Raw genomic sequence first — 13,896 nt, 5'->3', positions numbered from 1 at the left:
AAAAAGCTGAAGAAGTGTCCTTTTATTTGCTTTGGGCTCCCATGACTAATATTTTCATTTCTAGCTTGGACCTCATGGTCTGGGTTTGGGGGCTACCACTAGGTAAAGTGGCTTTCTCCATTATTTCATTACAACAATTAACAGAAAAGATGAAAAGATTCTGTAAACTTCCTTGGGTTGCGTGAAATGTTCTTTGCTTTTGTTCCCTTGCAGTCAGTCCTAATAATGTCATTTTAGAGAAACATAATTATTTTCGCATTTTATTCTTATAATAGATGAGATGTGAAATGAACTTCATGGATGATAAACACCCCAATGGCTACTAAGTTTTATACTGTAGAAACAAGAATTGAGCTGCTGCTACACAAAATTCACAATAAAATTTTAGTGTAGATACTGGATATGAAGATAATAAAGTATCCTGAGTAATGAAGCTCATTAGTCCTAAAATGAGATAGGCCCATCATGTGAATTTATGTACCTGTGAACAAAAAAGGAAATGAGTTTATTTCCACACACAATTAGAGCTATGTGCCAAAGTTTTAACTGTTAAAATAAATTATACCTGGAGAAAAACAAAGTAAGGTGCCATGATTATAGAAACAAAGGGTGTCACAAGTGTAAATAGTTGTATGAAATGTCTTGTGGAATACAAAAACAGAGATGTCACTGCATTTTCCAAGTGGTGAAAAATACAAAATAGAGACGAATGAACTTCAAAAGATACAGGGACAAGGATCTGGCATGTTTTAAAAAGAAATTAAAATAAATGTTTATTTGAAAATAGTTCTAAACAAGAAAGGACCTGATAAATAAACAAATTAAGGAAGGAAAGAAGGAAAGGAGGGAAGGAAGGGAGGGAGGAGAGAGAGAGAGAGAGAGAGAGAGAGAAAGAAAGAAAGAAAGAAAGAAAGAAAGAAAGAAAGAAAGAAAGAAAGAAAGAAAGAAAGAAAGGAAGGAAGGAAGGAAGGAAGGAAGGAAGGAAGGAAGGAAGGAAGGAAGGAAGGAAGGAAGAAAGAAAAAGAAAGAAAGAAAGAAAGAAAGAAAGAAAGAAAGAAAGAAAGAAAGAAAGAAAGAAAAATTCTAGAGTGTTTCATTAGGTGATAACTAAGTAGGGAAATAAACCTGAACTCTGCGAAGAGAGCAACAGAGTCTACAGAATACAGTTATCAGTAGTAATACTAAGTGGCTTATTTTGTGTAGCCAAGAGCAATGTGTATCAGCATTCATATTCCCTTGTCTACATGACCACATTCTTCTTACATCTAAATAAATTCCATTAGATAAAAGCAAAATGCAAATATTATTGCCAATGTTTTAATTTTGGTAGATGTGTCTGCTGAAAGTAGCAAAGAGCACAGTTATTTCTCAAAAGGGCTGCAGTTGATCTTCAAGTCCCTGTCTACTACTGGGAAAAGTCTATTTCAAAAAGAATTCAAAAATGCATTAACTTAAATGTATGTTACAGCATCTTCATATTGTCTGAAGATTTTCACTTCAGTTCTCCTAATTCTCATTTCATAAGAAAATTTGTGCAAGATGAATATACTTATTGTGGATAAGTCATAAGATGTCAGCTATAATCCTCCTTCAGTTGTCCAGTTGGTAACTGAATTATAGTTTCTCTGACACACACCAAAAAAATGCTCACATTGTTCACATCCATCAGGACAGCACACAGCCTGGCGCACAATCTCCAGAGCACTGGGTTTGAAACACACACCAGAACATGATTATATAGTGGTATTGAATACTCACTTTTAAAATGCTGTGTCACTGAAAATTGTTTTCCTAATACCTGAATAAACTATATGAAATCTATCATGTTCCTTGAGGAATCCATGTCATCAATCAGAGTAGCAGGTAAAAAACAGCTTCTAAGTTTGGGTCTTTTTTTAAAGACGATCATTCTTGCCTCAGTGTTAGCTCTTAAACATTACTCTGTTTTCTTTCAGTACTTTTTATTTAGTTAGAGGCAGGGGGGAAAAGCAACTTCATCCTGATTTCAAAACAGGAGCAGTTAATTATTTTACTTAATTTGCTCAAAAAACTAACATTTTCCTTCTTACTTCCACTGGAAACAGGATTCAATATAAACTTGCTTTTATATTGAAATGCAAATAATTCTGCTGTCACGTGTTCACTCAACCACATGCCCACTGTCCCCACTGGAAACTGGTGATATTAAATAGAAGTCGAAGTTTCCCTTCACATGACTTATCTTAACATGAACCGATTCCATACACTAATCTTACGTTGTTTTTTAAATAAAATTTTATTTTAGAACAGTTTTAAATTTACAGAAAAAATTTAAGATATTGTACCCAGTTTCCCCTACACTATATCACATTGCATTATATTACATCAACAAACTAAAATTAATGAACAAATAAATTTCAATACTATATTGTTAACAAAATACATACTTTACTCAAATTTCTATAGTTTTTTTTTATTGAAATATAGTTGGTTTATAGTGTGTTCATTTCTGGTGTATAGCTTAGTGATTCAGTTTTACATATGCATATATTCCTTTTCATATTCTTTTTCATTACAGGCTATTACAAGATATGAGTATAGTTCCCTGTGCTATACAGTAGGACCTTGTTGTCTATCTATTTTATATATAGTTGTTAGTATCTGCAAATCCCGAACTCCCAATTTATCCCTCCCCCAACCTTTCCCCGCTGGTAACCATTAGTTTGTTTACTATGTCTGTGAGTCTCTTTCTGTTTTGTAAATAAGTTATTTGTGTCATTTTTTAAAATATTCCACAATTAAGTGCTATCATATGGTATTTTTTCTTCCTTGTTCTGGCTTACTTCACTTAGTATGACAATCTCCAGGTTCATCCATGTTGCTGCAAATGGCACTTTTTTATGGCTGAGTAGTATTTCATTTTCTAAATATAACACAACTTCTTTATCCAGTCATCTGTTGATGGACATTTAGGTTGCTTCCATGCCTTGGCTATTCTATATAGTGAACATTGAGGTGCAGGTGTCTTTTTGAATTAGAGTTTTTTCTAGATATATGCCCAGGAGAGGGATTACTGGATCATATGGGAAGTCTATTTTTAGTTTTTTTTAAGGAATCCCTATACTGTTTTCCATAATGGCTGCACCAAACTACATTCCCACTAACAGTGTAGGAGGGTTCCCTTTTCTCCACACCCTCTCTAGCATTTATCGTTTGTGGATTTTTTAATCATGGCCATTCTAACTGGTGTAAAGTGATACCTCATTATAGTATTGATTTGCATTTCTCTGATAATTAGCTATGCTGAACATTTTTTCATGTGCCTATTGGCCATGTGTATGTCTTCACTGGAGAAATGTTTGTTTAGGTCTTCTGCCCATTTTTGATTGGGCTGTTGGTTTTTTTTGTGTTATTGAGTTGTATGAGCTATTTATATATTCTGGAAATTAAGCCCTGGTCAGTCTCATTATTTGCAAATATTTTCTCCTATTCTGTAGGTGTTTTTTATTTTGTTTATAGTTTCTTTTGCTGTGCAAAAGCTTGTAAGTTTAATTAGATCCATTTGTTTATTTTACTTTTATTTTTATTGCTTGGGTAGATTGTCCTAGGAGAACATTGCTGAGAATTATGTTAGAGAATGTTTTGCTTATGTTTTTTTCTAGGAGGTTTATAGTGTCTTGTCTTATATTTAAGTCTTTAGGTCATTTTTCTTTTTGGTGTTTTTGAGTTTATTTTTGAGAATTTTTGTTGTTGTCATTTACTTTGTGATGTGAGGGAGTGTTCTAACTTCATTGATTTACATGTGGCTGTCCAGCTTTCCCAACACCACTTGCTGAAGAGGATATATTTTTTCTCCATTGTATATTCTTGCCTCCTTTGTCAAATTAATTGAGTGTAGGTGTGTCTATAGTTGTTTTTTTTAAACCTACTGTCCTTTTTATCCCCCTGGGATCCTATCCAAGACGCTACATTACATTCAGTCTTCATGTCTTTTTAGGCTCCTCTTGACTGTGACAGCTTTTCAGACTTTTCTTTGTTTTGATGACCTTGACAGTTTTGAAGAAGTACTAGTCAGATATTTTGCATAATGTTCTTCAACTAGGATTTGTCTGATTTTTTTTTTTTCACAATCAGACAAGGGTTATGGACTTTGAGTAGGAAGATCCCAGGGGTCAAGTGCCATTTCTATCACACAATGTCAAAGTTCCATCCTATCAATGTGACTTATCACTGTTAACCTTGATGACTTGGTTAAAGTCTCACATTAATTTTTTCCTTTTTTGATATTCTATTCTTGATTCTATCAATTAGTAGTGTTAATAATGGCAGTCAAAACTGATCAGTTAGCTTTGATCTATTCCTTGAAATCTTAAATGTAATTGATTGTTTCTCAACTATTTGAAGTAACGCTCAAAAGAAATTTTTTTGAGCCAAATAAAATCCTTTAAATAATCAGGACACTTGGACAATTTATGATTGTCAGGATAATCCATATTGATTTTTTAAATTGCCATCCATATTGATTTTTTTTCTAATTATCTTTGTTTTTGTATACATACACGTTTCCTCTCTATGAAAAGGAAAATGGGTAAAAACATACAACAAAATTTCCAGTTGCATTAAAGGAGTGATAAATTATCAGAGGACAAGATAAAGTTTTTAAGAAATAATAATAATCATGAGGTAGGAAAGAACTTCTTTAAAAAAGATCTAATTAAGAATCAATAAGTAAAGCAATTGTAAGTTTGGTTCTTTAAATGTTAAAAACTTCTGAACAACCAAAAAAATTGCTTTATTAAGAAAGTTAAAATTCAAATGACAGATTGGGAGAAAATATTTGCAGGATGTAAAATACTATAAAAATATTAATAATCAGGTTATTTTAAATTATTACTACAAATTAAACAGAAAAGGTAAAATCTCAATAGGAAAATGAAAAAAGGATAAATTCAAAGGCATCTAGCAGATGGCAAAACACAAATGACTAATACATATATGTAAAAATGATTACTTGTAATATAAAAAAATGCAAATTAAACCAATAATGAGATACTATTTCCACCCTTTGGACTGGCAAATATTTAAATATCAAATAAAATGAAGTGAAGAAATGATTATTCCAAAACACCCCTTGTGAAAATATAAATAAATACAGCATTTTAACACAACAATTTAGCAATATATACTTACATTTTCAGTGAGCCTGCTCTTTAGCTTAGTAATTCCATGCCTTACTATCCAACCTCAACTGCATCTATGTATCACAATCTGTTTAGGAGTATTATCGTAGGAGAATTATCTGTAACAACAGACAATACGAAACACCTTAAGTGACAATTAATTAATAAATACACCCATATTTTACAATGATAAGTAGCGGTAAAACAAAAGAATGAAATAGGACTATCTACCACTATAATAAATGAAAAAGGAGAGTTACAAAGTGATGCACAGAGTATATTCCCACTCATGCAGGGGACATACACACACACACACACACACACACCCATTCTAAGGCATACTTATTTTAGTATAAGTCTTACACTAGATGGCAAATCAGAGTTTAACTGAAGGTTTTCTTTCTTAGTGGTTCATAAAATAATGGTGTTTTTTACATTTGATATCTTAGATGTCAGGAAATATAGTATGTATATCTGTATAAACACATACTATTTAAGCACAACAGAAAGACCTGCATAGGTAAATAATTTTTATATTTATTACAGTAAAAAACTTTAAACATTTTGCTGTATCTATAAAAGATAAACTTTGAGGTTTCTTTATTTTTTCATTATTTTGAGCTTTTATTTTGATCAATCCCTTCTTTCCTGTTACTGCACTTTTTGTTGTTCTTTTTGTCATTTTTTATGATCAGTTAGAAGTCCATTTTCTCACATTTTCCTGTGGGTTTTCTCATTTTTTGTGTACACTTAAGGCTATAAATGCAAACAAAAACTTTGTTTTGTATATTTCGATTTGAAGTCTTCTCATTTACATTACTTTTTATATTGCTTGCTAGTTTAATTTTATTTCCTCTATGACTGAATATTATTTATGTCTTTGTTAAGTTTAAATTATGTAAGGTTTCCTCTGTTTTTGTTTTAAAAAGGGTCAATTTTTAATAATGCATTTTATCTCTTAATTGTGGTTATATATAGATAGATAAATTAGATTACATATTAGATATATGTAACATCCTTTATTTGGAGTATATAAACATGTTTGCATTTTAACTTATATAATATTACATATGTATATATTTATAATTAAATGTGTTGAATATATTATTTAGTTGCTGTATGTTTTAATCTATTTTTTGCTTTTGACATCAGCCTAATCCTGAAAGATATATAATTAATTTAATTTAATTTTTTAAGTCTTGCATTACTAACAGTTTTTGCTTTGACTCAATTGAGCTGCTATGTAGTTTCATGAACAGAAATTTTTTTATTGTAATATTTTCTTTTAATTTGGACATTTCATTAAATTCTACTCCTCAGTATTGTCGTTGCCACTAACCTAAAGTTCCATCTTTTGTGGTAATAATATTGCTACTTCCTTTTTGTGCCTTGGCCTGGTCTCTCTTTGACCAGATCTTCATTTTCAATCTCTTTCAACATGTCATTTGAAGAATGCTTCCTATAAATTGCAAGTAGCTATGAGGTTTTACCCTAACCTTATTGTTCCTGTCTTCTAAACAAATCATTCAGCATGTTCACATTTAGTGTAAGCATTGAAATATTTGATTTTACCATCTTCATCCTATTTAATTTATGCAATTCATTTTACTTTATTATTTCATTTTTTTCCTTTTCTTTGTAGATACTTATAATGTTTTACCCCTTGTTCATTTGGATGTTCTTCGTGTGTAGTTATCTTTCTTTTCCCCAAATTCATGTATTTCCACCATCGGAAGGCTATTTCCTTGCCACTCAGACTACTGCCAATAAGATGAAATCCCTAGAATGCATGTTCCCCACCCTCCTTCCTGTCCCAGCTTTTGCTGATAACTGAGGACTTCAGTTTCAGTTTTTCCCCTTGCAGTATCTCTCTTCTGTTTCAAGCTTTATTTATCTCAACTTCCACATGCACGGTCACTTTATCATTTTCGACTTAGAATTAACTATACAGATTGCAAGATTCATTGCTCACCACCGTTTCCTTTCCACTTCATCTTCTGCTATCAGAGGTCCATGTCTTGATTCATTTGTCTTGTACAGTCTTTTCTCTAGTACTGTACATACAGGTGGTGCTTGGTGATCTATTTTCAGAACTCTTGCATAGCTTCAAATATCTTTCTTTTCACTGTGATGGATAAAAAATATCTTGGAAGGATATAGAAGATTTACGTTGCAATTTTTTTTCTCTCAGCGGTCTACGTGCTACCACAATCTAGAGGATAAGCCCAAAGCCAGCAATCACAATTTTGTGAATCTCTCTTATAGAAATAAAAGCAACAAAACATGAAGAACAGAATATGTATTAGAATGTTTATTGTGGAATTGTTTATGGAGGCAGGGAAGAAGCTGGGAGCAAAAACTATACAGAATAATAGAGGCTTTGGTGAAAAATTATATTATATTTATACTATAAAATGTTATTCAGAATTTTAAAAATAAAAAAATGAGGCTCCACTGGCTCACTTGGAAAGATTTTAAATATGCATGTGTTAACTTTCAAAAGCTAAAGAAAGAAGTAGCACAACTTTATTTTTTATAATGACAAAAATGTCTGCATATGACTGTGTGTTTTGTGATTAAATGTTTAAATAAATATACAGAGGAGTATGGAAGAATATATACTAGATTATTCATATTGTTTAGGTGGCATGAGGAGAATTTTGAATAAGAAAAGGAAGGATTTACTACATAAATAAAATAAAATAAGCAAAAGTGAGATGATAAAAGCAGTTATTTGTGAGATGATCATGTATGTGTAAATTTCCAGGTATATGTGTATGTATCAGCAGGTAGATGTCTGCAAGTTTGCACATAAATTTGACAGAAAAGTCACCAAAATGTTCTGTTGGTTGGGATTTCAGGTAACCATTACTCTCTTCCTAATGGTATATCCTGTTAGGTATATACAATGAGCATTATGCATATAAAATAACTAGTATAGTTTAGCTGATTTCATCTTTGTTAAAAATGAAAGAAAAATCACATCAAATTACAAAAACATCTTTACATGTATGTTCATTATTATATTTAAATTATATGAAAGTAACACCTGAGCTCATAGAAAGTATAAAACTGAATTTACATAATGGTCCATCTATCAAGAATATGGTTCTAATGAACAATTTGGAGACTAGAGCGAATAGTCTACATAGTGTCACATTCACAAAGTTAGATATTCATCTTTGAGGTTTTATGAATCTATCCATTTTCTAAATATTTCTAATAATAGTTATATTTCACTCCAGCAGAAATATTTATCAAAATGTTTTTATAAGCATATTTCTTTGTTTTAAACATATTTCCTTTTAAATATTCTAAAATTACAGCTCTTTCAAATATCCCAGCTAAACTCTCCATAAAGCAGGCTAGAATTCTGTCATTAATATAAATTCAAACAGACTATTAATATTCATGGTTTGTATGTCTTTCTTTTCATTTTCCAGAATCCTGGCTCTTTGCATTCTATAGCTATAAATCTAGCTCCTGCAGGCTGTTCTTGGGTGGCAATATTCTACAACAGTCAGACTGGAGATTGGAGAACAGGAAGGCACTCAGTCTCTCTGGGTTGGAGTAAACAAGAAAAACGGAATAGGATGTGAAGCAGAGAAGTAACAGAAAATCGAATCACAGAGGTACTTCTAGTTTTCAAGACTACTTTGGTTTTTGCTTGAATGCAATGAGGAGCCGTCATGGTGTTCTTCATGGAAGAGTGACACGATCTGACACAGAGTTTACTTTCAATTTTTTTTACGGGGGAGGTAATTAGGTTTATTTACTTATTTATTTTTAGTGGAGGTACTGGGAATTGAACCTGGGGCCTCATGCATGCTAAGCATGTGCTCTATCACTGAGCTATACCCTCCCCCCAACAAGTGTGAAGACTCACTACTGTGTGGAGTAGGAACTGTAGGAGGCAAAGACAGAAGCAGAGAGACTCTGGGGCTCTGGCAATAACCCAGGTGGGAGGTGACGGTGGCTCACATCAGTGCAGGAGCAGAGGAGAGAGCAAGAAGTGGTTGGGTCCTGGATATAGTCTGAAGGGAGAGCTAAAAGAGATTCCTGACTGAGATGTGAGACAATGAAAGGAGCCGTAGATAAATCCAAGGTTTATGGCTTGAGCCACGGAGATGGGAAAACTATGGAAAAGCAAGTTTGTGGTGGGGAGTGGAGAATCTGGCTTTTAGCCTGACATGTTGTGTATGAGACTTTTGAAGTTCATGCACAAGTGTTTTTACTAACTGCAAGACTTCTTAGACACACTTATCCGTTAATGCTAGGTTGGAATCTAGCTTATACCTTGGAAATCACCTGGAAAAATTATTTTCTAGGCAAATTTCACAGTGGCCACTTGATAGTTACTTTCTATTGCTCTTCTGTGGTATCCGCTACTTAACCACAATATACATTTATATACCCTCTAGTGTCATGACAGAGCTAGAAAATACTTCATTCTTTCAACATTTTTCTAATTTTTCTAGTTTTTCACAGTTGCCTGCAGCAAAAGTCTCACTTTTGTTACGATTAGGCAATACAGTATATAGTTCATCATATCTTCAAATTATATCAATTTGGTCATGTCACTTAGACAAGTTCTAACTCATCAAACTTTCCATCAATATTTCATCTCTTGCTTTATTAAAAGAGTGGCTACCATGACCTGCTCTTCGCTGAAAGCTTTTCCTCTACATATAATTTCTAATATTTTTCCTTTGAAATGTTTTCAGGTTATTTCAAAGAAGATGCAGTCAGATTCTTGCTGGGGGAAAATCAGCATTTTCTAAACAATCCCAGAAACAATAACATACCTGAAAATAAGGTAGACACTTCCCTTATCCAAAGTGAGTGTGGTGGTTGTGAGAATGACAATTCTGAAGGCTACAGGCAGTGAGGACTTAGGCCCCCTGGAGGCTCCAATTAATCAAGGGCAGTTCTGATGCTGTGCTTGACAAAGAGAGATGATTGAGTCTCTTCACAAGACCCCATAAATTTCAAGGGTAACCACTTCCAGTCAACCCTAAACTTATCGGCATTGAATGACTGACAAGAACAGTGAAAACTCTTCAAACCAAACCAAAGATGATTCCTTTGGATCATGAGAAACTGAGTATTATTTTCTAATTGACTGTGGCTCAAGATATATTCACTATAGCGTTGCTATTCTCAGCAATGAAAGGAATAGTAACAGTGTTATTACTTTATATTGATAGCTACCATTTATTGAGCATGCATTAACTGAGAGAAACTGTAATAAATGTTTTATTTTTATTTCATTTAATCCTAGCACTACTCCATGGGGCAGCAGTTTGATTCCCACATTTTAGAAATGAATAAATGAGGCTAAGAGAAGAAAGTAATGGTAGATCTGGGACAGAAGGCAGGTCCATTTGATTCTAAACCCAGTGTACTTAAGCCCCATGCAATGCTTGCCACTGTTGATTGAGCTGACGCTGATGATACATAATCCTTGGAAGACAGATAACTATCACTCACACATTACAAATCTGAAAACTTGGTTTTGGCAAAGGTTAACAATTGAGATAGCAAGCTGCAGAACTAGGATTCAAACACAGAATGGTCTGACTCCAGTATTTGTGTTCTTTTCACTATGTTGTGCTGCTAAGGAGAGGCAGACCCTCCAAGATTTTAAGAGTTAATCTTATAAAATAAGCTCATAAGAGGTGTAATAAAATTGTAGCAAAAACCATTTTAGGAAGCAGAGTGGCTCCCAGTTCACAAGCTGGCTACCATGCAGAGTGTTAGTGGTATTGATACATCAAACTCAACTATAAAGCTCCCACGGCAGCCAAGTCCTAATGATGGCAGCAGATGCATTGGGTTATGATACGCTGGCACTTTTAATCATGCAACAAGCTCTTCTTGCTCTGACTCATTGCTTACCAAGCAATATTCTAATTTTAATTTGGTTTCCCATGTGGCTTTCCTATGACAACACTCATTCCTCTGGTCTCTGTGACAATCGTATGCCTCATTTTAATTTAACTACTAGGCAACCTGGTACACTGATCAGTTTTCTTGTGAGTTTGTTAACATAAATCTGGAGTCAATTACTGATTAACCAGCATCAGGAGATGCTCTAGTGATCTGATCCTGAACTACACGGACTTCACCAGGGTAGAGCCATCATGAGAATCACTCTAAAGAGCCCCTCCCCCACCCCCCTGAAGCACACTGCTTGTGAATCTATTACCTCGATATGATCCTAAAACCACAGCAAACACAAATTAGTAACCTGTTATTGATTGCTGTGGATGTACAGACACGAGTGAGTATATTTCTTTTTTAATTTCTCTAACTGAGATTTGTTTCAGTGTTCTAACACCAGTAAATAAATGTTATATTTGGATTCCCAGAGATAAGTTTCATTTTTGTTATTCAGATATAAATATTTATAACGAATGCCTAATAAAATTCATAAGTCATTGCTGTTCTTTATATTAGTTTATTGAGTTAGGTATATTCCCCCATATCACGGTACATGTTTTCTGCTTGGTGATTCGCTATGGCATATATTACTATTTTTTTCTTATTTAGTTGTGAAAATTGAGGGAGAATAAGCATTCTCTTTGGCTACTATGGCCTTCCTCGCAATAATGCACAACTACATATGTATTTTTTTCAGGTAGGTTAGATTCTAGTACAAGGCAATCCATTTCATCAGGATTGGGTTAATAAGAAATGCAAAAATCCATGCCCACTTGTTTCAAACTGTCAAATATAAAATGATAAACTTTAATCAAGAGAAATATCATTCAGTAACATTATTAGGCAAAATGATTTCACTCTGCACCTGCTGGTGCTTCCTTTTTATAAACCAGGCCAGTGTTAATTTGATGCTTCACTAAATATTTTGAATAAACTGAAATATTTGCCAACCTCATCTTTCAGAAGCTAATTTATTAATACACTAAATAGTTTTCCCACTAACTAAAGGCATACTTACAGAAAGATGACATTCAATCTGCAACCTGAAAACACCAATTAATTAGAATATATCTAAGAGTACCATATACTTTCCCAGGTTTGTTTTCTTATTTTCCTAAGTTCTTATTAGAAATAAGATCCTACATATTAGTAGGAAATAGAGCATCAAGTTTCATACTATCCAATGAAGCCATTAGATTTCTGAAATACTGAATGAAATTCTGTAATATGTTCAAGAAAAATATGCTTTTTAGATGATTGAAACTATGCTGAATACTATATACCAAGTCACCCTATATCACTATAACAGGTGAAGTTTTATCTAGATAAAAATGAGCAAAGACAAAGATTTGGTATAAGAAAACTTGAAGAAAAGAAAAAGCACAATTATCTAAAATCTCTAACCTTCCTCCATTCCTTAGGGTTTAAAATTGGCATATATCATGGAAAACAATGGAAAAGAAAAAAAATGACAAGAAATGAAATAAACAGTAAATTGTAAAGCAGAAAAATGTCAAAGTTTTCTCTCTTGGTCAATACAAGCACTCCTAACCACTCAAGTCTGAACTGAACTCTTAGACATTAGGCATTCATGGAGATTTGTGTATAGCAGAGTTCCATGTCATTAAATCCAAATGCCTTTTCATTTTGTAAAGGTTAATACTTTGGGGGAAAAAAGTCTTTCTGTTCCTCCAGGACTTGAGAATGTTTGCTATGACAGTGTCAAAATGTTGCTTGAGGATAATACTTGGTGGGTGAAGTTTTTTTTTTTTTTTTTTTCTCCTCTAGGTATAAAGAAAGTCACAATATCGGGCATATCAATTCTTACAGCCTTCTTAGGAATCAGTGTATGAAGTGGTACATTCAGCCTCTAACACAAAAACCAAATTACTCACCAGACAAAGCATGGTTTTGAAAGAGCACAGACAATTTCTCTCACCATTTCTCAGAGCTTTCACATTATGGACTGTAAATTAACTTCCTAAAGAAATGCTTCTCGTACCTCAGCATCCTCTGAAGACACTGCAGTTTGCCAGTGCCTTCCTTACATAGAGCCCTGCCATCTGACCCAGGGCTCCAATGATCTGATCAGCCCAGGGTACAGTGACTGTTGTGCTTGTTCTATGAACGCAGTTCAAAACATGTGTGCTTTTGACAACCCTGTCATGTTCCTGACCACTGTGACCTTATGGTCAGGTCAGCTTCCCAGGTGTCATTAGCATGAATCACTGCTAAGCCAGTAAAATCCCCTTTGATCTACTTCAGGGAAGTAAAGAAACAAATAAAATGGTGAACTGTCCATTGACCATCAGTGTTATCAGTGCTTTAAAAATCAAACCACCCTGAGTCATCAAAGGGGAGAAGGCAGTACTTACCCCAGAACTGTGAATTCCCAGGATAGTCATTACGTGCAAAGGTGCTCTGCAGCTGCAGTTTCACGAGGTTTAGGCCTGAGTGCCAATAATAAAATTAACCGTGATGGCTACAGTAAGCTGCTTTCAGAGATGAAAGACCTTCCAAAAGGAAGTTCCTGCTATGGTTTGCACGGTCGACTACTGCTTAGCACATAAATACACAGAACACACAAAACCCAGGATCTTTTATTCTTTCTGCTTCTGTTCAAGAAAATGGGTGAAGGAAAAAGAAGAGAAGGCAGACCTGTTATGTTTCAGTGAGACAAAAAGAAAGACATGCTTTGCGTGTTACCATATTAAATTTTTAAACTTAATCATTTAAAAATAATTATGTCATTTTTATGCCTTGGAAGTGGCTTGATTATCTGTGTGAACGGAAA

At 33.7% G+C, this 13,896-nt stretch overlaps 1 long non-coding RNA gene across 1 annotated transcript; it reads right to left on the bottom strand.

The window, feature by feature from the left end:
• Positions 1-433: 433 nt before the first annotated feature.
• LOC135318807 (uncharacterized) lies at positions 434-13,683 on the bottom strand. The gene is made up of 4 exons (XR_010377199.1): positions 13,478-13,683; positions 7,132-7,284; positions 5,170-5,278; positions 434-481 (listed from the first exon to the last, which is right to left on the bottom strand). It is a non-coding gene; the product is annotated as an uncharacterized LOC135318807 (long non-coding RNA).
• Positions 13,684-13,896: the final 213 nt, after the last annotated feature.

This window comes from Camelus dromedarius, chromosome 2, assembly GCF_036321535.1.
Source record: "Camelus dromedarius isolate mCamDro1 chromosome 2, mCamDro1.pat, whole genome shotgun sequence".
In the NCBI taxonomy this organism is placed as follows: Eukaryota; Metazoa; Chordata; class Mammalia; order Artiodactyla; family Camelidae; genus Camelus; species Camelus dromedarius.
The sequence above is the reverse complement of the archived record's forward strand: the minus strand, read 5'-3'. Positions and strand labels throughout refer to the sequence as shown.